This window comes from Carcharodon carcharias, chromosome 5 (assembly GCF_017639515.1).
Source record: "Carcharodon carcharias isolate sCarCar2 chromosome 5, sCarCar2.pri, whole genome shotgun sequence".
In the NCBI taxonomy this organism is placed as follows: domain Eukaryota; kingdom Metazoa; phylum Chordata; class Chondrichthyes; order Lamniformes; family Lamnidae; genus Carcharodon; species Carcharodon carcharias.
The window spans coordinates 120,306,953-120,330,954 of record NC_054471.1 but is presented as its reverse complement, the minus strand read 5'-3'; the positions used below and the strand labels follow the sequence as shown (position 1 = coordinate 120,330,954).

The window sequence follows — 24,002 nt, the reverse complement described above, 5'->3', positions numbered from 1 at the left end:
GACAAACTTCCATATCCTTCAAAAATTGTGTTTCTGCAATACTAATCAATCATTCAAACCAAATTTCTGCTTCTTCTAGTTTGTTGTTTCTGCATATACTGTCTCTAATCTCTTCTTTGGTTACCCAACTAGATGTACTTCTGATGAAAAATTATCAAACTGAATCATTAACTCTGTTTCTCTCTCCACAGATACTGCTTGGCCTGCTGAGTATTTCCAGCATTTGCGATTTTTCTTTTGTTACAGGTTAAATGACAACAGCACTTAAAATCACCTCTGAAATTTCCAATGTTTATGAATAAACTTAAAACTAATTTCATGACTGAGAATTTATTAGAACTACCTTAAAATTAAAAAATGGTACACAAATAAGCATAATGCATGATCAGAAACAGCCATTCTGTGCTAGATACAAGAATTAAGTAGCAAAATACTGCAAAAATCTTTAGTGAAACAGGAAATGCTGGAAAGTCAGTTGGTCAGTCAGCATCTGTAGAGAGTAAGCATTTCAGGTTGCTGACTTTTCAACAGAACTGAAAGATGTTGGAGATGACCGAAAAAATGAGAGAAGGGAAACACAAAGTCTCTGATCACGTGGAATGTTTCAGTGACAATAAGGGTGATGGTGCAAGGCAAAAGGTGGTATAAATTTGTCATCATTTGCACCTCCCCAGACCCATCTTTCATTCCCACTTTTGTCACATCACCTTCTTTGAATTGCACCATCATTCCTTTGGTTGTTTTATATCTCCTGACCTCCACTGTGTCCCTTTTCTTCTTCTTCTGGTTTAAAATTTGCCTAAAAACTGTATCTCTAGTGGTTCTGATAAAAGGTTATTGAACTGAAATATTAACTTGGTTCCTCTCTACACAGATGCTGCCTGACCTCTGGATGTTTCCAGCATCTTCTGTTTTAATTAAAAACAGAAAGTTGCTCATAGAATGTAATGGTACAGAATAATTATGGAGATTTTCAAATTGTTTTCAATGTTGGTTAAAACTAATGTTATTTGTCAAAATTATAAAGTTTGGCAAATACAGAAAACCCTGCATGGAAGTCATTGTGCCAAATTGATACAAATGGGTTACAAACTTTAAAAAAATAAAATTTACTTTCAATGACCTTTTGTATTCAAGGTAAGAATGGCAATGCTAGAAAAAGCAACACTGTCCATTTCTGCAACTCATTATCAGATTTGCACTGGTCAGGTATTACATGGCCTATTGACAATTAATGTTCATTTTATTTGTCTTGTCTTTTATTCTAGAATAAATCATCATCAGCATTCTTCCATCTGCATAAGATGATGGACATACAGCAAATTTTAAACCATTGGGGATGCTATAGCTTCATATGGTGCACTTCTGCCAGAGAAGGCAAAGGTCAAAAGCATGAGATGATACCAAACAAAGTGGAGGCTAGGACACAACCTTGTTTCACTTCATTCTTCACCCTGAAACTGTCGGAAGTCATGCCGTCAAACTGTACAGAATAGTCTACTGCATTCGTTGCTCCCAATGTGGTCTCCTCTACATTGGAGAGACCAAACGTAAACTGGGCGACCGCTTTGCAGAACACCTGCGGTCTGTCCGCAAGAATGACCCAAACCTCCCTGTCGCTTGCCATTTTAACACTCCACCCTGCTCTCTTGCCCACATATCTGTCCTTGGCTTGCTGCATTGTTCCAATATTTTAAAATCTTTTATGCTCTCCCCAACCCCACTAGAGCTATACCTTGAGTGCCCTACCATCCATTCTTAATTAGCACATTCGTTTAGATAATATCACCAATTTTAACACCTATGTGTTCTTTTGTTCTATTGTTGTTGACATCTTTTGATGATCTGCTTCTATCACTGCTTGTTTGTCCCTACAACCAAACCAACCCACTCCACCTCTCTCTCTCCGCCCCCCCACCCCCCCCCACCCCAACACACACACACCTTAAACCAGCTTATATATCAACTCTTTCTTGGACTCGAACTCAAGTTCTGTCAAAGGGTCATGAGGACTCGAAACGTCAACTCTTTTCTTCTCCGCCGATGCTGCCAGACCTGCTGAGTTTTTCCAGGTAATTCTGTTTTTGTACAGAATAGTGCATGTTGTCATGGAAAGAACTGATGAGGCTGAGGAGCTGTGATGGACAACCAATTTTCCCCAAAACCTTGTTGAGTCTTACCCTGCTGTTGGTGTAGGATGCTTTTGTGGGATCTACGAAAGTATGGTAAAGGGGTATATCCTGTCCCCTACACTTTCCTTGTAGCTGGTGTATGAAGAAGATCATGTCCACTCTGTTGGCAAAGGAACTGCACTACGCTTCTGTACATAGTCAGTGTGCAAGTAGATGGAGCCTTTCAAGTGCGACCCGAGCAATGGCCCTCCCTAGTGATGCTAAGGAGTGAGGTGCCCACCCAATATTAACACATTTTCAATAACCAACTTACCTTACTATCAAGTTTCTCGAATCTTGCATATGAACGCCCCTCCGGATCCATCATTTTCCTCGGATCCCACTCCCCCTTCACATTTTCACCATCTCTTCATGGATTTTGAACACTCCTCAGCATAGGACCCAGCTTCATCCTCTTACAGCCCCACCTCAATAAATTTCGAGCTTGGCATGATGCTGAGTTCTTCTTCCTTCACTTTCACTCCCACACTCACTTATTTGGCTAGAGGTCTTCCTCCGCACAGTGGGCCCTTTCTCCACTCTTCAGAATTCTCAATCACTTGGATGCCTCCTAGCCTCTTACCCTCAAGATTTTCCCATTGGGAACTGCCAGTGTGACATCACAATTCTTCTATTCCACTCACTTTCTTTAACTTACCTCCCTCTGAACTTGCAGAACTCCATTCTCTCAGGTCCCACCCACTCACTGGGTGAAATTTAATGCCCCAATTACCTGGGAGCAGGCAGAGAGGCAAGGGTGGCTGTAAAATGGAGCAGGAAGGCTCTGGGTGGAGAGCCCGTCACCTGCTTGACTTCCCCGAATGAAGTCCAGGGTGGAAAGGGTTGACAATCGCCTTCCCACCCAGAGGCCCATTGAGGCCCTTAAGTGGCCAATTAAGGGCCACTTAAGGCCTCAGCACCCTCTGCCACTGATATTTTACCAACCAGGATGAGGGGTGCACACTGCCAGGTATACCATGGGGGGGGCCTGCCAGCGCCCTGGAGAAAGGTATACTGATCTAACCTCCACAGTCTTTGACCTTAGTCCACCAACACTGCACAATCCACATTTACCTCCTTCCCAAGGTAAACAAAAAGGACTGGTGGACCCCAATTGTTTCAGCTTGTTCTTGCCCCATAGAACTGATTTATTCATATCTTAACTATATTTTTCTCATCTTAACTAATCTCTTCCCATACCCTCCACCACAGTTTCCAGTCTCCTTGACAGGATGAATATCCAATTCCTCTACATCTCTATCCCGAGGACAGTATGATGTCCCTCTACTTTTTCCTTGAACAGAGGCTCAGCAGTCCCTATTCCCATCTTCCGCAGTCTGGTTGAACTTGTTCTCACATGGAATAACTTTTCCTTTGACTCTACTCACTTTCTCCAAATGAAAAAAGTGTTATGGGAGCCTACATGAGTCTTAGCTATGCCTGTTTTAGCATGAGATATGTGAAATATTCTTTGTGCCAATCCTACTCAGGTTCCATCCCTTTTATCTTTTTTCCGCTTCACTGACAACTATCAATGCCATTTCCTGCTCTCACTATAAACTGGAAAATTGACTCACCTCCTGACTCCCACAAAGTCTTTCCACTATCCACAAGAAACAAGTCAGGAGAGTTGTGGAACATTATCTTGCCTGGATAAGTGCAGCATCAACGACACTGAAGAAGCTCAACACCATTCAGGCCAAACATGCTTGATTTGTACCACTTCCACCACCTTAAACATTAACTCTTTCCAGCATTGGCACATCATAACTAAGGTGTCTATGATCTACAAGGTGTATTGTCAGCAAACTTAGATACATTACTTTCGTTCTCTTCTGTCATTAATATAGATTGTGAATAGCTGAAGCCCCAGCACTGATCCTTGCACAACTCCACTGGTCACAGCATGACAACTTGGAAATACCACATTTATCCCTACTCTTTGGTTCCTGTCCACTGGCCAATGATCCAGCTATGATAACATATTACCTGCAACTCCACGAGCCCTTATGTTGCATATAAAAGTTGTGTGGCATCTTATTGAATGCCTTCTGGAAATCCAAGTATACTACATCTAGTGTTAACGCAGGTGGATAAAGTGGTCAGGAAGGCATATGGCATGCTTGCCTTCATTGGCAGGGGTATTGAGTATAAAAGCTGGGAGGTCATGCTGCAGCTGCATAGAACCTTGGTTAGGGCACACTTGGAATATTGCATGCAATTCTGGTCGCCACATTACCAGAAGGATATGGAGGTGTTAGAGAGGGTGCAGAGGAGGTTTACCAGGATGCTGCCTGGTCTGGAGGTTATTAGCTATGAGGAGAGGTTGGAGAAACTCGGATTGTTCTCACTACAGCGACGGAGATTGAGGGGCGACTTGATAGAAGTTGACAAAATTATGAGTGGCATGGACAGAGTAGATAATCAGAAACTTTTTCCCAGGGTGGAAGAGTCAATTACTAGGGGACATAGATTTAAGGTGAGAGGAGAAAATTATAGAGGAGATGTGCGGGGCAAGTTTTTTTTACGTGGAGAGTAGTGAGTGTCTGGAATTTGCTGCCAGAGGAGGTGGTGGAAGCAGGTACGATAGTGGTGTTTAAGAGGCAGCTTGACAAATACATGAATAGGATGGGAATAGAGGGATACGGACCCCGGAAGTGCAAAATGTTTTAGCTAACGGGCAATATGATCGGCTCAGGCTTGGAGGGCCGAAGGGCCTGTTCCTGTGCTGTACTTTTCTTTGTTCTATCTAATGGTTCCCCTTTTTCTACCCTACTAGTTGCATCTTCAAAAAACTCTACTAAATTTGTTAAACACAATTCCCTTCTGTAAAATCATATTGACTTTGATCATATTACGATTTTCTAAATGCATTAAGTCTTCCTTAGTAAGACATCCTAGCAATTCCCAATGGTTGATATCAGACAACTGGCCTTTAAATTCGCCATTTTCTCTCTCCCTCTTTTCTTGAGTAGTGAGTTACATTTGCTAACTTCCAATCTGTTGGGAATGTTCTAGAATCTAGGGAATTTTGGAAAATCATACGCAGTGCATCCACTAACTCTGCAACAGCCTCTTTTGGAAGTCTAGGATGTAGCCATCATTAACAACACTTGGTTGCCCTCTATTTTTTCCCTTTTTAATAACTTTTTGGTGGTGCTCTGCAGTTTCTAAAATACTCCCAATCATCATACTTAATACTTCTCTGTGCAAAATTATAAGCCTCTTCTTTTAATCTGACACTACTCTTTACTTGCCGAGGACAGTCCAAAATACACACCAGGTTTGAACAAGTTTATGAAACAAACCCATTCATTTGATTGGCTCTCTGCAGAGGTTTTTCTTTTAAAAATGAATAATACTTCTAGAAGAGAAGCAGTTACCCAGCTTCTGGTTTAGACTCAGAACTATGCAGTGCAAACCTAATTTGGAGTAGTCTTGTCAACATCTCTTTTGTAGGTGTGTCCCTGGATACCAACTCCATCCCTCGCCCTAGCAACAGTCTGAGATTAATCCAGTCTGTTCATAAACTTGGTGTCATATTTGATCTGAAGTTGAGCTCCCAACCTCATATTCATGCCATAAGCAAGGCTGCGTATTTCTTCATAATGTCACCCAACTTCGGCCCTTTCTTAGCTCATCTGCTGCTGAAACCATCATTTGTTATCTCTAGACTTGACATTATACTGCATTCCTGGCTGTGGCTCCTCTCCTGCATTCTACCCTCCACAAACTTGAGGTCATCCAAAACTATTCTGCCTGTGCCATAACTTGCAGCAAGTCCTGTTCCCCTATCATCCCTGAGCTTGCTGACTTACATTGGCTAGTGTTTGAGCAACATCTTGATTTTAACCCTCCTAGATATCTGCATTCCCCAATTCTGGCCTCAAGTATCCCGGATTTTAATTGATCCATTATTGGTGATTGTAGTATCAGCTGCCTAGGCACCAATCTCTGGAATACCCTCCCAACGCCTCTCCACTTTCTACCCCATTTTCCTCCTATACGGTATTCCTTAAAACCCATCTTTTTGGCCAAGATTTTAGTCATCTAACCTAATATCTCCTCATGCGGCTCGGTATCATACTTTGCTTAGTAACGTTCCTGTGAAAGGCCTTGGATCGCTTCATTTTATTCCACAAAAATACAAGATGTTGTTCAAGTCAAAAAAGTTTAGCTAAAATACATTCAAAATGTTGATTATTATATCCATAAAACTGTTGGAGATGACAGCCTGCCAAACAAAGGTACTTCATTCCAACAACAACCAGTAATTTCAGTAATACATGCACAAAAGTATGGCATTAGCCTTCAGTAGTCTTTGATTAACTGGCAGGTGTAGTGTGGTTAATCCGATTAAATCATATGAAATGGTAGTCCAACGATGCACATGAATTGATTCTATCCACATTGGGTGTACTTTAAGATTGCTTATTCAGTTATAAATGATTACATCAGTTAGAATTGACTGGACTGGAAACGAAACCAGTGAATGGAGGCACTTTCGTGAACCATCCTATGCTTCAATAGTTTGATAAGGAATTAGAACAACCAGATAAAACAATAAGGCTGACCTTATGAACTGAGCATAAGTAATCGATAACAAGCAAATGTGAACAATAAGGCCCCGGAAAGTAGATCTGAAGTGGAGATGCGATGTTTCAAGAAAGTTACGAAACTGATGATGGTGAACAGCACAGGGAGAGATAAGGAAAGCAGTCATCATGAAAGGTGGGAGATAATATAAGGATGGGCTTTACACCATAGTTTAAACCACAACCTCAACATACCACTGAATAATATTAAGAACTTTTACAAGGCAATCAAGCCTGGTCAATATGAAACTCAGTTGCACCCCTGAAAAAGGTTATAAAGGAAAAATTTTTGAAAGAAGTCATTGCAGCAGATGGTAAAGAGGAACTCCCGACCGTATATCCCTACTGGGTTCAGTCTAACACTCTTGGGTAGTTAGGAAGACTTCAAGAAGCTAGGGACCAAGAGAAAGTAGAAAGAAAAGAAATTAGCTGTTTCTGCATGCCAGCTGTCCTGCCCTATGTAAAGTGATACTCGTTTGTCATGATTCAATATTTTTGCTGTATAACTAGCGTGTGATATGAAGAGTCATACGGACTCGAAACGTTAACTGTATTCCACTCCGCAGATGCTGTCAGACCTGCTGAGGTTTTCCAGGTATTTTTATTTTTGTGTTGTGTGATATTATATCATGGCTCTGATTAAACTCAGAGTCATAGAGTAGAGTCATTATGACACAGGAGACCATTCAGCCCACCAAGCCCATGTTCACTCCCTGCAGAGTAATCTAATCAGTTCCATTCCCCTGTTCTATGCCCATAGCCCCACAAGATTATTTCTCCCCCAAGTGCCCGTCCAATTTCTTTTTGAAATCATTCATCATCTTCACTTCCATCACCTTGTCGGTAGCGAGTTCCAGATCATCATCACTCAATACATTAAAAAATTTCTTCACATCCCCCTGCAGCTCTTGCCCAAACAGTAAATCTGTGTCCCCTCATCCTTGTACCATCAGCTAACTGGAATAGTTTTTCTTTGTCTACTTTACTGAAACCAGTCACCACTTGTACACCTCCATAAAATCTCCCCTTAATCTCCTTTGCTCAATAGGAGAACAGTCCCATCTTCTCCAACCTAGCCTTGTAGCTAAAATCCCTCAACCCTGGAATCATTCTGTTAAATCTCCTATACACTCTCTTAAGGACACTCGCATCCTTCTTAAAGTGTGGTGACCTGAACTGGACACAATACTCTGACTGTGGTCGAGATTTTTATAAATGTTGACTACGTTGGTTGCAGTCAATCCTGCTTAATTGAAGTAATAAATTGATTGGTCGATTAAATTTATTGATAACAACAATAAGCCTGTTTAAATTAAAATTTTACCTAACATTCAGATCTTCAGGTTCCAAAGAGCATGCTTCAGTTACTTGCAGCTTCCCAGATTCAAGGGAGCACTAAGACATTACCACAGGCTACCTAAACCTTCAAGAATTGTGGTCTGGAATATGTTCTCAATATGCTTCAATAAAAAGATATGCACATTGTATAGAAGCTCAAATAACAAATCAGAGCTCTCAGAAGCATCCAATAGTTTTTGCTAACAGTTCTGAAAGAGTCTTGCTTCTTGCTGAAATTTTCACAAGGTCCATCTTTCTCTCTCGAAACCAAAAAAAAAGTGCATAACTCCCAGAAGCCCAAGATTCATAGTCCAGTGTGAAATGAATGGCCAGTGAGGCTAGCTCCTCCAGAAGAGGAAACAGGAAAAAGCATGCATTTATGCAGTGCCTTTTGCAACCTCAGCAGTCAGGCAGCAAATTATACTTTATCTAACTGTTTCAGTAGTAGCTCGGAATCATATACTTCCTTCTAGTGATGCTCCAGAAACTCCAGTGTAAGTTGAAAGAATGAAAAGCCCCAAAAGCTACATTCACCTCTACATTAGCCGACTAAATAGAAAATCCAAAAGAGTTATGCAGGCAAGTCTTAGGTTGCTAGTTAGCTGAGGAAAAGTATGGGGAGGAGGAAGGGATAAAGAGAGGGGTTTGGAAATAAACATTCAATGGATACATTGTTCCTTGACAAGAAGGTAAGAAGCCAAATAGGCATATCTTTTAGTTCCCCAAACTCCTCACAAAGTCAATTATTCTGGACAGCAGTCCAACATACAAGAGAGTTGATAACTAGAAAGTATCTGGATGCATAAAACTTCTGTAACAAGTGCATCTTCAGCAACGAAGGCATTATAGCACTAACTTTCTGAAATGGTCGACCTTGCAAAAAACTTCTTTCAGTGCATTCTTTACGAACATCTGGAGGCTAGTATAAAAATTGGGAGAGCTGTCTCACAGACTAGTCAAGCAACAGCCTGACATAGCCATCCTCACGGAATCATACCTTACAGATAATGTCCCAGACACCACCATCACCATCCCTGGATATGCCCTCTTCCACCAAGAGGACAGGCCCAGCAGAGGTAGCACAGTGGTGTACAGTCAGAAGTTGCCCTGGGAATCCACAAAATCGGACCACATGAAGTCTCATGGCATAAGGTCAAGCATGGGCAAGGAAACCTTCTGCTGATTACTGCATAACGCCCTCCCTTAGCCGATGAATCAGCGCTCCTCCATGTTGAGCATCACTTGGAGCAAGCACTGAGGGTGGCACAAGCGCACAATGTGCTCTGGATTGGGAGGGGTGGGCTTCAATGTCCATCACCAAGAGTGGCTCGGTAGCACCACTACTGACTGAGCTAGCCAAGTCCTAAAAGACGTAGCTACTAAACTGGGTCTGCAGCAGGTGGTGAGGAAACCAGCAAGAGGGAAAAACATACTTGACCTCATCTTCACCATCTTGCCTGCTGCAGATGCATCTGTCCATCACAGTATCAGTAGGAGTGACAACTGCATGGTCACTGTGGAGACGAAGTCCCGCCTTCACATTGAGGATACCCTCCATCGTGTTGTGTGGTACTACCTCTGTGCTAAATGGGATAGATTTCAAACAAATTTAGCAACTCAAGACTGGGCAGCCATGAGGCACTGTGGGCCATCAGCAGCAGCAGAATTGTACTCGAACACAATCTGTAACCTCATGGCCCGGTATATTCTCCATTCTACCATTACCATCAAGCCAGGGAATCAACACTGGTTCAATGAAGTGTGCGGGGGGCATGCCAGGAGCAGCACCAGGCATACCTTGAAACAAGGTGTCAACCTGGTGAAGCTATAACACAGGACTACTTGTATGCCAAACAGCATAAGCAGCAGATGATGGACAGAGATAAGCGCTCCCACAACCAACAGGTCAGATCTAAGCTTGCAGTCCTGCCACATCCTGTCGTGAACGATGGTGGGCAATTAAACAACTCACTGGAGGTGGCAGCTCCACAAATATTCCTATCCTCAATCCTGGAGAAGCCCAGCACAGCAGCGCAAAAGATAAGGCTGAAGCATTCGCAACAAACTTCAGCCAGAAGTGCCAGGTGGATGATCCATCCCAGCCTCCTCCGGAGGTCCCCAGCATCATAAATGCCAATCTTCAGCCAATTTGATTCACTCCATGTGCTATCAAGAAACGGCTGAAGGCATTGGATACTGCAAAAGCTACGGGCCCTGACAACATTCCGGCAATAGTACTGAAGACTTGTGCTCTAAACCTTGCCGTGTCCCTAGCCAAGCTGTTCCAATACAGCTACAACACTGGCATCTACCCACTATATGGAAAATTGCCCAGGTATGTCCTGTTCACAAAAAGCTGGACAAATCCAACCCGGCTAATTACCGCCCTATCAGTCTATTCTCCATCATTTGCAAAGTGATGGAAGGGGTCATCAACAGTGTTATCAAGTAACACTTGATTAGCAATAACCTACTCACTGATGCCAGTTTGGGTTCTGCCAGGGGCACTCAGCTCCTGACCTCATTACAGCCTTGGTTCAAACATGAGCTGAACTCCCGAGGTGAGATAAGAGTGACTGCCCTTGATATCAAGGAACATTTGAGCAAGTGTGGCATCAAGAAGCCCTAGCAAAATGGAGTCAATGGGAATCGGGGGAAAAACTCTCTGCTGGTTGAAGTCATACCTAGGACAAAGGAAGATGGTTGTGGTTGTTGGAGGTAAGTCACCTCAGCTCCAGGACATCACTGCAGGAGTTCCTCAGGGTAGTGTCCTAGGCCCAACCATTTTCAACGGCTTCATCAATGCCTCCCTTCCACCATAAGGTCAGAAGCAGGGATGTTCACTGATGATTGCAAAATGTTCAGCACCATTCTCAACTCCTCAGATACTGAAGCAGTCCATGTCCAAATCCAATAAGATCTGGACAATATCCAGGCTTGGGCTGACAAGTGGCAAGTAACATTCGCGCCAGACAAATGGCAGGCAATGACCATCTGCAACAAGATGTTCAATGGTATTACTATCACTGAAGCCCCCACTATCAATGTCCGGGGGGTTACCATTGACCACAAATTGAACTGGGCTAGCCATATAAATATTGTGGCTACATGAGCAGGTCAGAGGCTAGGAATAGCGCGACGAATAACTGACATCCTGTCTCCCCAAAGCCTGTCCAACATCTTCAGGGCACAAGTCAGGAATGTGATGGAACATCAGGAAGGGATGTCTGTTGCGCTCCTCAGATTGCAAGGCACAATGGAGGAGTCCATCCACCTTCACTCTCAAGTGATAGCACCAGCATGCCAATGCACTGAAGTCAACTGGTAGGATGGCAGCCACCATGGAGACCTTGGTCAAGAATGTCACTCCTGCACTGCTGTGTGGGCTGAACTCCATTGCTGATGTCATTGTCGGCATCCAACAGTGTGTACTCGAGAGGGGTGCGGGGGAACTCGATCTCACTCCAGCTATCCCTTCTCCTCAAGGGGTCAGCCTGGGGCTCTTGGACACCGATAGGGAGGAGGATCAGTAGATGATTCCCCTTTCACCAGGGCCATCCGCCCAGGTGACTCTGGGACTGTCCGGCCCACCCGAATCCCCTCTTCCCGTGACCTCATCAGCTCCAGCTCCACAGGTCGAGGAGGATGCCACTGCCACACAGCAGGACCCCGAAAGCAGGCCGGGGCCCTCCAGATCTCGGCCCTCCAGAGGGCGCATGTCAAGGTTCACACAGACAGGGCACTGCAGTCAACAAGCTGCCTCTACCTCCACTGTGGATGTCCAGGGAGCACCAAGACATAGTAGCAGAGTTAGGAAAGTTAAGAAAATGTAGTTGCACAGCCTAAGCACGGGTTTTAAACACTTGTACATAGTGTTCACTATTGTCAATAAACTCCCAAGAATGTCTCCTTGCCTTTGGCTCCTTGTTCAAATGAGCAGTGTTCTTGTCACTCAGATGTGAAATCTTTCTGCACAAGATAAGGATAGGTGTCTCAGTCCAGGGCCTCTTCAGACCAAAGTAATGGTCCAGCTCCTCACTCCCTGGATATATTACTAATACCTGCACCTCGACGGTGCTAGTCATTGCTGCCAGAATATAGTGGGCAGACGCCACAGCATTCCATTATTCTCTGTGTGTTCTCAGCACCTTTAATGCAGGGTAGCCCCCATCTCTTTAGCATCTGGTGACCACTAGCGCTGTGCTCCTGAAGAGCTCAGGTGAAGGTGGACAAAGGATCAGGTGCATTTAAAGTTTGATGATATGGTATGATATGACCTTGATCACAGAGCGCAAGCAAGCTTCCCTTGGCCAGACAGGAGACATGCATTCCCAGAGGCTATGCAAAAATCTATGGAATGTCATCACTGCCTGTCACCATCATCCTCCTGTAATCAATTAGGACCTCCACTGCATCTCCATGACAGAAACATTAGCACAGATAATGCCACAAGCCAGACTGGAGTCAAATGTTCACGGATGCAATGTGAGGATCTATGGGGTCACCTCACTACATGTCATCATCCTTCACAAATCTAGTAGCTATGAGGAGCTCCCGAACACCTGCCTCAAATGGCCACTGAGAGGGCCTCGTCCCAGTCAGAAGGCCTCCTCACCCTCATCCCCATCAGTGTCCTACTCATCCAAGGAGACTTCCAGCTCCTCCAGCAGCTCCTCTCCCCGTTGCAGTGCCAGGTTGCAACGGACACAGCAGGCGACGATGCATGACACCCTCTTCGGACTGTATTGCAGGGCACCACAAGACCGGTCCAGGCACCAGAACCTCACTTTCAGCATTACGATAGTTTGCTCCAACAAATTGCGAATTGCATCATGAGTCTCATTACAACTTCGCTCTGCTGCAGTCTGAGGCCGCCACATGGGTGTCATCAGCCACGTCCTCTGTGGGTAGCCCTTGTCCCCAAGGAGCCATCCCTGCAGCCTCTGTGAACCCTGGAATATGTCAGGGATCTGTGACTGCCTGAGAACGTTGGAGTCCTGCACACTATCTGGAAACTGCGCACACCTGCAGGCTGTGTTTGTGGTGGTCGCACACCAGCTGCATATTCAGCGAATGGAATCCCTGGTGGTTTATGTAGTTGACTGCATGTTGTGACAGAGATCTGAGCCTTATGCAAGTGCAGTCGATGGCACCCTGCACCTTCTTGAACCCGAGTTCTGGGCAAATCGAATCGCTCTTGCATCCTGGTGTTCCTGGTCCCAGGCAAAATGCACAAAGTTGTGTGCCGTCGTGAAGATAGCATCAGTGACCTCATCGATGTATTTGTGGGTGGAAGCTTGTGATATCTCACAGTGGTCACCTGTGGAGACCTGAAAGGAGCCACTGGCGTAGAAATTGAGCATCATGGTCACTCTCAAAGCCACTGGCAGTGGATGCCTTCCAAGTCCCAGTGGCTCCAAATCCTGCAGCAGCTGGCAGATGTGACCAGCCAGTTCCCTAGACATGCGCAATCTTCGATGACACTGGTTCTCAGTCATCTGTAGAAATGAAAGGAGCCCCCCAAAAACCGTGGGTGTCGCTAGGCACCGACCAGCAACAGCTTGCTGTGGTTCTTCAGCGGCGTGTGAGGGAGCCCTAGACACCCCTTCTTCCTGAGGGTGCTGCGCCTCCCTCTGTGCAGCCAGGCGCCTCAGTTGCTGTCTTCTCCGTCATCTTCAGTCTCTCTATGCCACAAGGCATACAGCTAGTTCATCAGGCTCCAGGATCCTGATGTTGTACTCCTGTGGGATGCAAGAGAGACACACGTGCTTAGCATGGGTGTACTAAGGACCCCTATCCTGGTTAAGTATCAAGATCCCTTAATGCATCGCGGAGGCTGCTGGCCACCACTTGGATGGCTAGAGACTAGTGCGCTGCATGGCTGCCCGAAACCCCACCCATCTCCACCCCACTCCACCTAACCGACTGGCGGCAGCTTTGCCCATTGATTGCATGCTGTACTCTCAGCTCAGGTATTCTCCTAACCCGCACTGCAAGACTGCCCTGTTAGCTTGAACCATGGGGGAAACTGGTTGAAACCCGGATGCTAACATTGCAAGGTGCTGTGAGCGCCTCCAGCAGTGACTGCTCCATGACCAGCTTTAGCAAGGAGATTGTACAACTTGCCCAGTCGTACAACTGTTCTGTAATCCACTAAAATACTCATTAGTTTGCAGTCTGTGCTCGAGGGGTGGAAAGGTCTGGAGTATTTGGTGGCACTTTGATGCCTCTGCGCTGTTTGAATGGGCAGATAAGCTAGAAGCCTGACTCCAATCATATCAATGGCTGTGCCTGAATTGTCACAGTTGCAGAGCAATGGTCACTGTATATAAGGTGCCCCTCACCCAGCCCACCCCCCACCCCAAATGCTTGTGCACTATATTCAACCGCGGAAATGCCCTTGCAGCCCTTACCACCCCAAGCTTGAAATCCAACAGGCAACCCTGGTGAGCACAGCATAACATTACTGTATACTGACCTCCGAGTTCCTCTTAAAGTGCAGCCCGCCAAGTGCATGCCTTTTGTATGCTGTTGTGAAACACGTGGGCAGACAATCCAGTGATGACAGGGGATTCCAGCGGGCAGGTCTAATAATGATATGCAGTTGTATAACAATGCAGTTCCCGACGTCCAATGGCGGGAAACCTGGTACCCCATCAGCGGGCTGAGCGGACAATCGCAAACTGGTTTTCATGCAGTCATGAAACCAATTACGCCATATTGTCCGCTCACGCCCGACTCTGGCAGAAACAGAAAATCCCAGCCATAGTTTCACATATATAAATGCTGATTTTTAATTACTACTCCATTCAAAATACCTCTCTCAGCCAGATGCAGAGTAAAAGATGCTGCTGAAACACGTCTAATTTTGTTTTATTCAGCTATGACCGCTTATCCACTTGAACTTAGTAATGAATGTGGATCTAGAAAAAGTTATACTAGCCAAATGAAGGAGGTGATCTAAGAAATAGCAGATAGATTTCAAAGTGAACAAATAAGGTTAGAGCATTGGAACAGGAAGCAAATCTTTACATAACGAAGCAATGTTCATTCGTAAATTTGGAGTGGGAAAAAAGTACTTAAAGCACTAAATTACGCAGAAAGATTCAAAGTTCAACTTTCTAAATATTTGCTAAAAAGATAGAAAGCGATATTGCTAATCATCTCCTACTCTGCAACTCCCTGAGGTCTGTGCTCCTCTAATTTTGGCCACTTGTGCATCCTGACTTTCTTTGCTCCATAGGTTTGCAGCTGTACCTTCACCAAAGCCCTGACCTCTGGAGTTTCTTCCCTAAACCTCTCTGCCTCACTCTCCTCCTTTAACACATTCCTTAAAACCTACCACTTTGACTAAGCTGTTGTTCACCTGGCAAGTATGTGGTTTGGTGTCAAATTTTATTTGATAATCGCTGTGAAGCCTTGCGTCTTACTTCGTTAGAGGTACTATATAATTTTAAGCTGTTGTCAGTGTACTGGGGATTTAATTGCATCCAACGGGCCTCTTTAAGGATAGGTCCTCTCATCCATTCTACAAGCCTCTACAGCCACTGGATCTGACAGATACAATTAACTCCAGCATTCAGTGCACATGCCCCACAAAATAAGACCCTTATTCACTCTTGCTACACTCCATCAGGAGCAGCTCTTATTCATTTCTTTGCCTAAGGTTCAAATGCAACAACAGTCAATTCTCATCTTCCACATTGAAAGATTCCTATTTCATATTTGGCAGTGCTTATCCTAAATTCTCAGCTACCTTTAAACATACAGGAGAAAACATGCCATTTGTACAAGGTTCTCTGATCCTACTTTCTGAAATCAATTCCAAAAGATCTTTTCATACAAACTTCAACACATAAAGGACCATTATCCAAATCAGCATAATTATTCAACACCAATAAGCAAATACTCGCACTAAATTATAAGCCATTATTAATCTAGGGTTCAAATATATAATGAATGTACTGCCTTTGTTGAAGGTGCACACTGGTATGTTGCTCCAAACTTGTTTACATCCTCTGATTGCAGATTTAATTTCAACCGACCTATTATGCATCCTAGTTCATGTTCTAATTCCAAGAAATCAACATCACAGCCCATTAATAAACAAAGAGCTGTACAAGTGTACAGGCTATACAGTGTCCTGCCAAAGAATACAAGTCTTGTATGAAACTATCCTCTACTATCTTATTAGTCAAAACTGAAGCAATCATGTCATTTCTTCACACTTCCAAGCAAAATGTGTCTGCTGGGATTTTCTCAAAAGTATCTCAACCTAAATTGGGCTACTAATATGCATTTAACACCACTGTTAACTGTTTTCCATTGCATGATTAATGGCTGCTAAATATATGAATAGCTTCACAATTACTGATATATCTAATTTTAATATTGCTGATAAAAGTGAGATGCTATCAAAGCACTTCATCATGCACTTATCAGGATAGCTTGCAAGAATTTTTATCCATAATGGGGGATCTATACTGCATGAGAAGAAGTACTAATTGATTAGCAAGTGGATTCTGATTGGTGGAGACATTGCCACGGGGAATGCAGCATGAGACATTTAGCTATCTAGTTTTCTTCTAATTCAAACTGGGCAGGTCGACTCTGGTCAAGGCATTGCTCTGGAGAATGAACCAGAGAATGACTGTTGCCTAAGCTTCTGTTTAGTTGAAAAATGTGCAATGTGTGGACATGATCCTTTTGTCTGCAAAGGACAGGGCCCTGTGTATAGCTTCCAGCATGCATATGTGAGCCACACTGCGAGCCCAACTGGCAATCTTAAATTTTCAGTGTAATTCTTAGCATAATCAGCATTTTTTAAGCAGGTGTTGTTCAATTAGAGAATCACAACCAATGTTGGGCACTATGTTTTGAGTTTTGCAAGCACAGGCTGGGTATGGTCAGTACTTTGCCCGTTGTGAATAGCCGAAGGGATGTGCTGCTTAATACGATCCTGCTAAACAATCCTACATTCACTAAATTCCACAATTTCATTTCCCTATATCACTATTGCACTTAAGTATGCAGCCATACACCACAATCCCATTTTCACTAGATTTGCAAAATCGTTTATTATACTCTGGAATTCCATTCCTAAGCAATTTCACCTCTTATCTTTTAAGACACTTAAAGCCGACCTCATTGACCAAACTTTTAATCACTCCTCTTAATATCTCCTGCTTTGGCTCCTCATCTAATTTTATCTGATTATACATTTATGAAATGCCTTGGGATCTTTTCCTATATTAAAGGCGCTAAATGCAAGTTGTTATTCTTGAAAGGGAAGCTGAATTGTATTAAAAATCATATTTTACCCAAATTACACTTCTGCCAACCACCAAGTAGAAAGTATATCATAGCACCACTGTAAAACACTAAGTAAATTTCCAAATTTGAACATCTTCAGCCAAACTTGTCCAACTGCATCAATGAAACTCTTGTAATGCTTTGATAAAGCAGACATTGCTCTATATCAGTGTCGAGGAAAAGTAATCTGCATCGATGATGGCATAATGGTATTGTCGCTGGCCTAGTAATCCAGAGGCCCAGGGGAACGCTCTGGGACCCAGGTTTGAATCCCACCATGGCAGGTAATAGAAATTGAATTCAAAAAAGATCTGGAATTAAAAATCTAAAGATGACCATGAAACCATTGTTGATTGTTCACTAATGTCTTTTAGGGAGGGAAATCTGTTGCCCTTACCTGGGCTGGCCTACATGTAACTCCAGACCTACAGCAATATGGTTGACTCTTCAAAACATAAAAATGCCCTCTGAACAAGGGCAATTAGGGATGGGTAATAAATGCTGGCCTAGCCAGCGATGCCCACATCCCATGAATGAGTTAATAAAAAGATCTGACGATTGGTGCAGGAGTGAAGCTGAGTTTTAATTTTCTCAATGGAGACACAATCCATAAACTAGTTTTCTAATCAGTTTTTCCAATCTTCCAATTCCCTAAGCAACATAATATACTGCTGGAGCTAGCAACAGTCTTGCTATCAGCCTGCTCAAAAATAGGCTCGTGCAAGTGTGTCAAATTTTACTTCCCAATGGAGGAATTATGATGAAATGTAAAGAACATCTGTGCCATTATTTCCTCAGGTAATCAGAACACAGCTGTGTAAGGCATAAACAAGAAGGTGAAGTACAACTCCATCCAAATGCCATTTAAAGAGTAATGTATCCATCAATACATGAAAGTCACTGACTTGAAAAATTCTCTCTCATCTGACTCAGGAAATTCAATTATACTTTGGCGTTCATTGCTAACCATTTAATAATGATCAATGCCTAAAGATCAATACCTGGGTCTGAGCTGTAGTATAGGGGTATGGCATAGAAAGGGTTAATGTGGGACTGGGTACAGTACTGCCCACACTATGATCTAAAGCAACACATGATCCAAGTCTAAAGGGCAGTTTTGTACTGGGCAGAGACATATGTAGAGGCAAGCAGGGAGACATCCCCTAGCTTCGACTTTATACTGTAAATATGGACATAGTTACTAGTAGTTCATAAACAGTTGCCGTTAAACTATACAAGACTCAGAACCTCCTCATGAGACCTATTGAACTACACACATCTTACAACATGATGGCAGATATTGGAATAACCCACAGCCTCACAGAAAACAAAAGCTATCTGTGAGCTCCCAACCCTATCCTCGATTCCAGACCTCCAGAGATTCCTGGGTAAGGTTAATCAGTTGGCAACATTTTTTACCCAGTCTGCCACAGGTCACAGAACTCCTGCAGCACCTTCTCAAGAAAGGCTAGGCACGGTGCTGGGACACGCACCAAGAACAAGAATTTGATTGCATCAAAACCATGCTGCTCTCAACCGACTTCCTGGTCCACTCCCTGCCAACCACCACAGCAGGGGATACTTGGCCCACAGGTCTCAGAGCAGTCTTATTTCAGGAACAACTGAATGGATGTCGCCAGCCAGTGCATCCAGAGGACTGTCGGACAAAGAGACAAGGTACACCGTGATCAAAATGGCGCTCTTGCAGTCATGTGGGCACGCAAATTGTCAGACTACATTAATGGCCGAAATGTCACCACTGAAACAGATCATAAGCCATTGTTCTCACTGTTAGAAGAGAAGGAGCTGGCAACGGTGACCCCCACCCCCCCCTCACATTCTCCAGAGCCACAGTGGAGCTTCCAACAAAACATGATGTCAACCTGATCATGGAGCTCGAATCGTACTCCTAATTGGTGAGGAGGCACCTGCCGGCTACCACAGAAAAGCTTCAAGGCAAGACCGGAAGCAGAAGGCAGAAATAAAACTCCACACAGCAGCAGAAGACTCCACTGAATCCCATGGAAGACCAGCTTCAATACCCAAAGAGTGCAGAGTCAGAAGACCTAGCAGGGGTGAGCTAAAAAACAGTCTTGGCCAGAACAAGCTTTAAACTTTTTTTCAAATCAGCAGTACCATTTTATGAAGCACTGCGAACAGCCTTGGGTTCCGGGTTGGCGCCTGAACACATGGCGGCCAAACTTGCTCCAATCGAAAAAAAATAATTAAACTTACTAACAGATAATCGGCAGTTAAAAGATCCAGCAAAAGCCAGGAATCAACTTTCCACAACCTGAAAATATTTACATGGTGCGAGGAAAACTCAAAGTATCAATCCACTGAGTTACTGCTGAAAATTTAATACACAGAAATGGTGACCACCATTACTGTGAGAGCCCGCCAAAACGAACAAACAGAAGAAACCTCACTGAGAAGCAGCATACATCAGTGCCAGCTTGGATTTCCTAACAGCATTTTCAGCAATGCACACTTTTAATTTTAAGTGACCATGAATCAAAAATCTACCTTACCAGACCAGTTTGGATTCATCCAAGGCCCAGACCAGTCACAAAATTGGCGACTTTGGAGGAAGAGATTCTTTAGATACAGGATTACTTTAGGTCTAGACAAAAAGGCAGAAGCTGATCATACTGCTTTATTCGGTAGGTCCAATAGCCAACAATAAAACAGCTAGGCAAGGAATCAATATAATTTCTCAGTAAATTTTGATTAAGTTTTAAAATCATTTGACACATTTTAATTTGAGCAATAACACGATCCTTGAAAGAGCAAAGTTAACGAATGTGTCCAGCAGCCAGGAGGGCCTGTTGACTCCTTCATTAATGAGCTACACAGAATGGCTCGAGGCTGTGTCCTGAAATCAGGGCTAATCAGGGAGAGAATTGTTGTCAGAGTGGTGGACGATGCGCTCTCAGATATGTTTCAAGCTCAGGAAGGTTTAACCTTTGAAAAGGCCATTCAGGTTGCCAGGCAATCTGAAATCAGTTTATAGCACAGATCCAACTTAAGGGACAAAAACAAGCCATGGTACAGAGCAACCCCCACTGTCCAGCTAGTAAAACAGCAGAGAAGCAGGAGTGCTCCAGGCCAAGGGAAGCAATACCCTAACCGACCACGGGAGGGTAGGCGACCATGTCTGTGCTGTGGAGCCAAGTGACCCCACAGGCATGATCAATGTCCGGCAGTCTCGGCACAGTGTTTCAATTGCAACCGCATAGGATATTTCGGAAAGCTATGCAAAGCTAACACAACCAGATGCACAGATGATCCCAAGATGAATCACAAGGTCGCGGTATCACACCAAGAGGAAACACAACCATGCTTTTCAGGTGAGGTCAACCATCAGGGATCTTAGTTCTAGAATGCTGACATCTCGGTTAATGGGCATCTCACAAATTTTAAATTGAACCGTGGCTGAGTCACTTTTGGCTACAAACGACAGACATAGCACTCCAAAGACTCGGAGAAATCCGACTTCCAGTTACAGGGATAACTCTGGAACTATTAAGGTACGATGGCAAACAAATGTTTGAAGTCATGTTTGTCATCCATAACCAGTCTTTTTCTCTTCTGATCAGAGATACTCTGTTGCCCTGAATCTTCTTAAATGGCAGATGTCAAAACAACCTCTGTTGTCAATTACACAGAATTGTAAGCTCCCAAGAGTGCCAACAGAAAAGATACTCTCAACTGGGATTTCAGTTCTGAATTGCTTTCGCTCTTTGCAGAACCAGTTCATCCATTTTCTTTGCACGTGCCAGAAGCTCTGCATTGGGTAAGACCAGCCAATCACTCAGATGGTTACCACGACACCTAGAGTAGAAGACAACCGAAAGATGAACCAACAGCAAGAAGAGTCTTGACCTTCGGCTCTGACATCTGTTGATAAGGTACCTCAAGGCACCAAGACATAGGTGCTGCAACCTCCAGCCAGTACAATTGTTAGCCAGACGATGCTGGAACAGAGAAGCAGCCATCAACTGACTGCTGCACAACTCAGTGCAGCAAGGAAACAAATTAATTAGAACATCGTTGCACAGAAAACTAAACTGCAAGGTGAGCCCGTTGATAAGTTACACTACAGGCAGAGACACTGTCCATCTCAGTGTGGATCATGGCAAACTGCACGTAGGGAGAAAGACAAAATGAGCATTATAGGTGAATTGCGAGTTTGTTCTCCCAGTAAGGAATGGGAGAAACCAAGGACCATCGATAACACCGGATGGGAATTTGAGAAGGATCAGTTCAACTCCAAGGAACAAAAAAAGAGAACTAAGATCAACCAACCAAACTCCAGAATGACCACATCCAAAACCACCCCCTATTCAATAAGGTTTGCACAGTACAACAGTCTATCACTCCTCTAACTGTTGTAAAGAAAAGATCTGGAACAATTATAAAGCCTCCAGGCCTCCTGAACCTGTAAACACAGACTTGAGGTGGGAAGAAGGGGTAGTTGAAGTAATGTAAATATGTTGGGTAAACAGGAATCCATCATAAATAAGTTGCATAAAGACTTGGGGAGGTGTAGTATAAGGGTCTAGCATTGAAAGGATTAATGTGACTGGGTGCGGTACTGCCCACACTGTAATGTAAAGGAGCACATAACCAGAGTCCAGAGGGCAGTCTTATACTGGACAGAGACATGTGTTGAGGCAAGCATGGAGACATCTCCGAGTTTAGACCTTATACTGCATATATGTACATAGCTACCAGTAGTTAATAAACACTTACTGTTAAACCCTACAAGACCCAGAACCTCATCAAGAGACCTACTGAACTACACACAGCATCTTATAACATGAGCCACCCATCCTGGTGCCTAACCTCTGATGGCATCTATCACTTGCTCACCAACAGCAACAACTGCAATTGTCTCACCATCCATTCCCAATGATCTATCTGTCTCTGTTTCCTGGGGCTCAAAATCTCTAACCTCCTTCCTACTCCCTCAGCATTGTGTAACAATGCTTCTTAATCCTTCAAATACAATCTTTACGTATTTGATATAATGTCTCTCAAGTTCCCACTTGACGTCATTTAGTTTAATCCACAATGCTTCCATCTCAACAGCCAATTTGTCTAACTCCTTAATTGCCAAAATTGTCCTGGATTTTGTAGTTAGCAGCGAACAGTGCCGGCCGTTCATTACATTTGGCCACAAGATTCTGTGGACCTGACTAAAAATCCATTTCAGCTTGAATCCTCTACAGGAGATCTGGGAGTTATGTGAACCTGTCAAGCTCCTGTGCATCTTCTTAGCCAGATTTTAAAATGCTTACTGAGGCATGCACAAACTTTACAAGAAAGTGTAAATTAGAATAGTTAATTCATAATGAATCATCAGCAAAATTAACCGAGGGAAAGAAAGGAATTAAAAATTATGAGAGAAAAATTCTTTTCTTAGCAACACACCTGTAAAAGTTAAATTTCAGTGTCCCAGTTTGGCGGTAATTAAGACTTATGATAGTGTTTCAAATTTACAAGCACCATAATGTCAAACCCCAACTTTTTCTGAGATGTTTAGAGGGTATCCAGCAAGCAAGTTGAGCATCTTCAAGCCTTCCCTTGTATTTCAATGCCAAGCTTTCAGTAAACCTTTAGAAGAGTAGACAACTCCTGATTTCCACATTCAACTGTGCATGGGCTGTTGGAGGAAGCTGCTGTCTGAGTTATTCCTTAATAACAATGGACGTGATAGCCTCACTGTTCTCTTTAGTCGCAACATTAGGGCTAAATTCACAGGATCAATCTACTCACCTCCAGTGTGCAGTTTCACTGCTTCAGGTTTTATTTATTGCTTTTCTATTAAACAGCAATATAGATCTATATTTGGCCCGGCTTTCTGGTTTAGTAACCAACATATACAATGTTAATCTTTCTCATATTGTAAAAATTTTTGTCTTTTTCCACCCATCTCCTTGCTCTCGTCCTTCATTTTAGAGGCAAGAGCAACTTCAGAAAAACTGCCAATTGACCGAATTAATAAAACTTCAAAAGGTTGATTTTCAGGTAAGCAAAGGCTCATGGATTCACAGGAATTTAAGACAGATGCAACTCAACGCTTTTAAACATCATTACCAGGAGCAGAACAACCACTGCACATGATAATTCGTCGTTCCCACAATCTGATAATGCCTGAACAAGTAATCTCTTCACAATACTTTAGGGGTTAAAATTTTAAAAAGGATGCAAATGGTGCAGTATAAGGAAAATCTTCCCTGATATTGCTAGATCATCATTTCCATAGTGCCGATTGATTTTGGCCTTAATGCGATGAGTCTGAAACTTTCTAATTATCTTTGTAATCTCTATTTTATTCACAGATTCTGGGTAAAACAGTTTCCCTTTCCTTACAACATGTGAGACTCTAATTAATGCCCAAAAAAATTAATCACCGGCTGCAGATCCTCTGTACACTTTGCAAAATTATCTATAATTTACTAGTGTATATTAGGAAAAACCAACTGTCTGAGTAACCCACGAACAACTGTATCATAATGGTGATCTGATACAAAGATATGTTCCAAGGAGCCTTGGAGTAAAATCACTGGAAGTTTAACTA

At 43.4% G+C, this 24,002-nt stretch overlaps 1 protein-coding gene across 13 annotated transcripts in view; it reads right to left on the bottom strand.

Moving 5' to 3' along the window:
* The window catches only part of epb41l2 (erythrocyte membrane protein band 4.1 like 2), a 211,487-nt gene that overhangs the window by 91,780 nt on the left and 95,705 nt on the right, over positions 1-24,002 (bottom strand). The window lies entirely within an intron of this gene.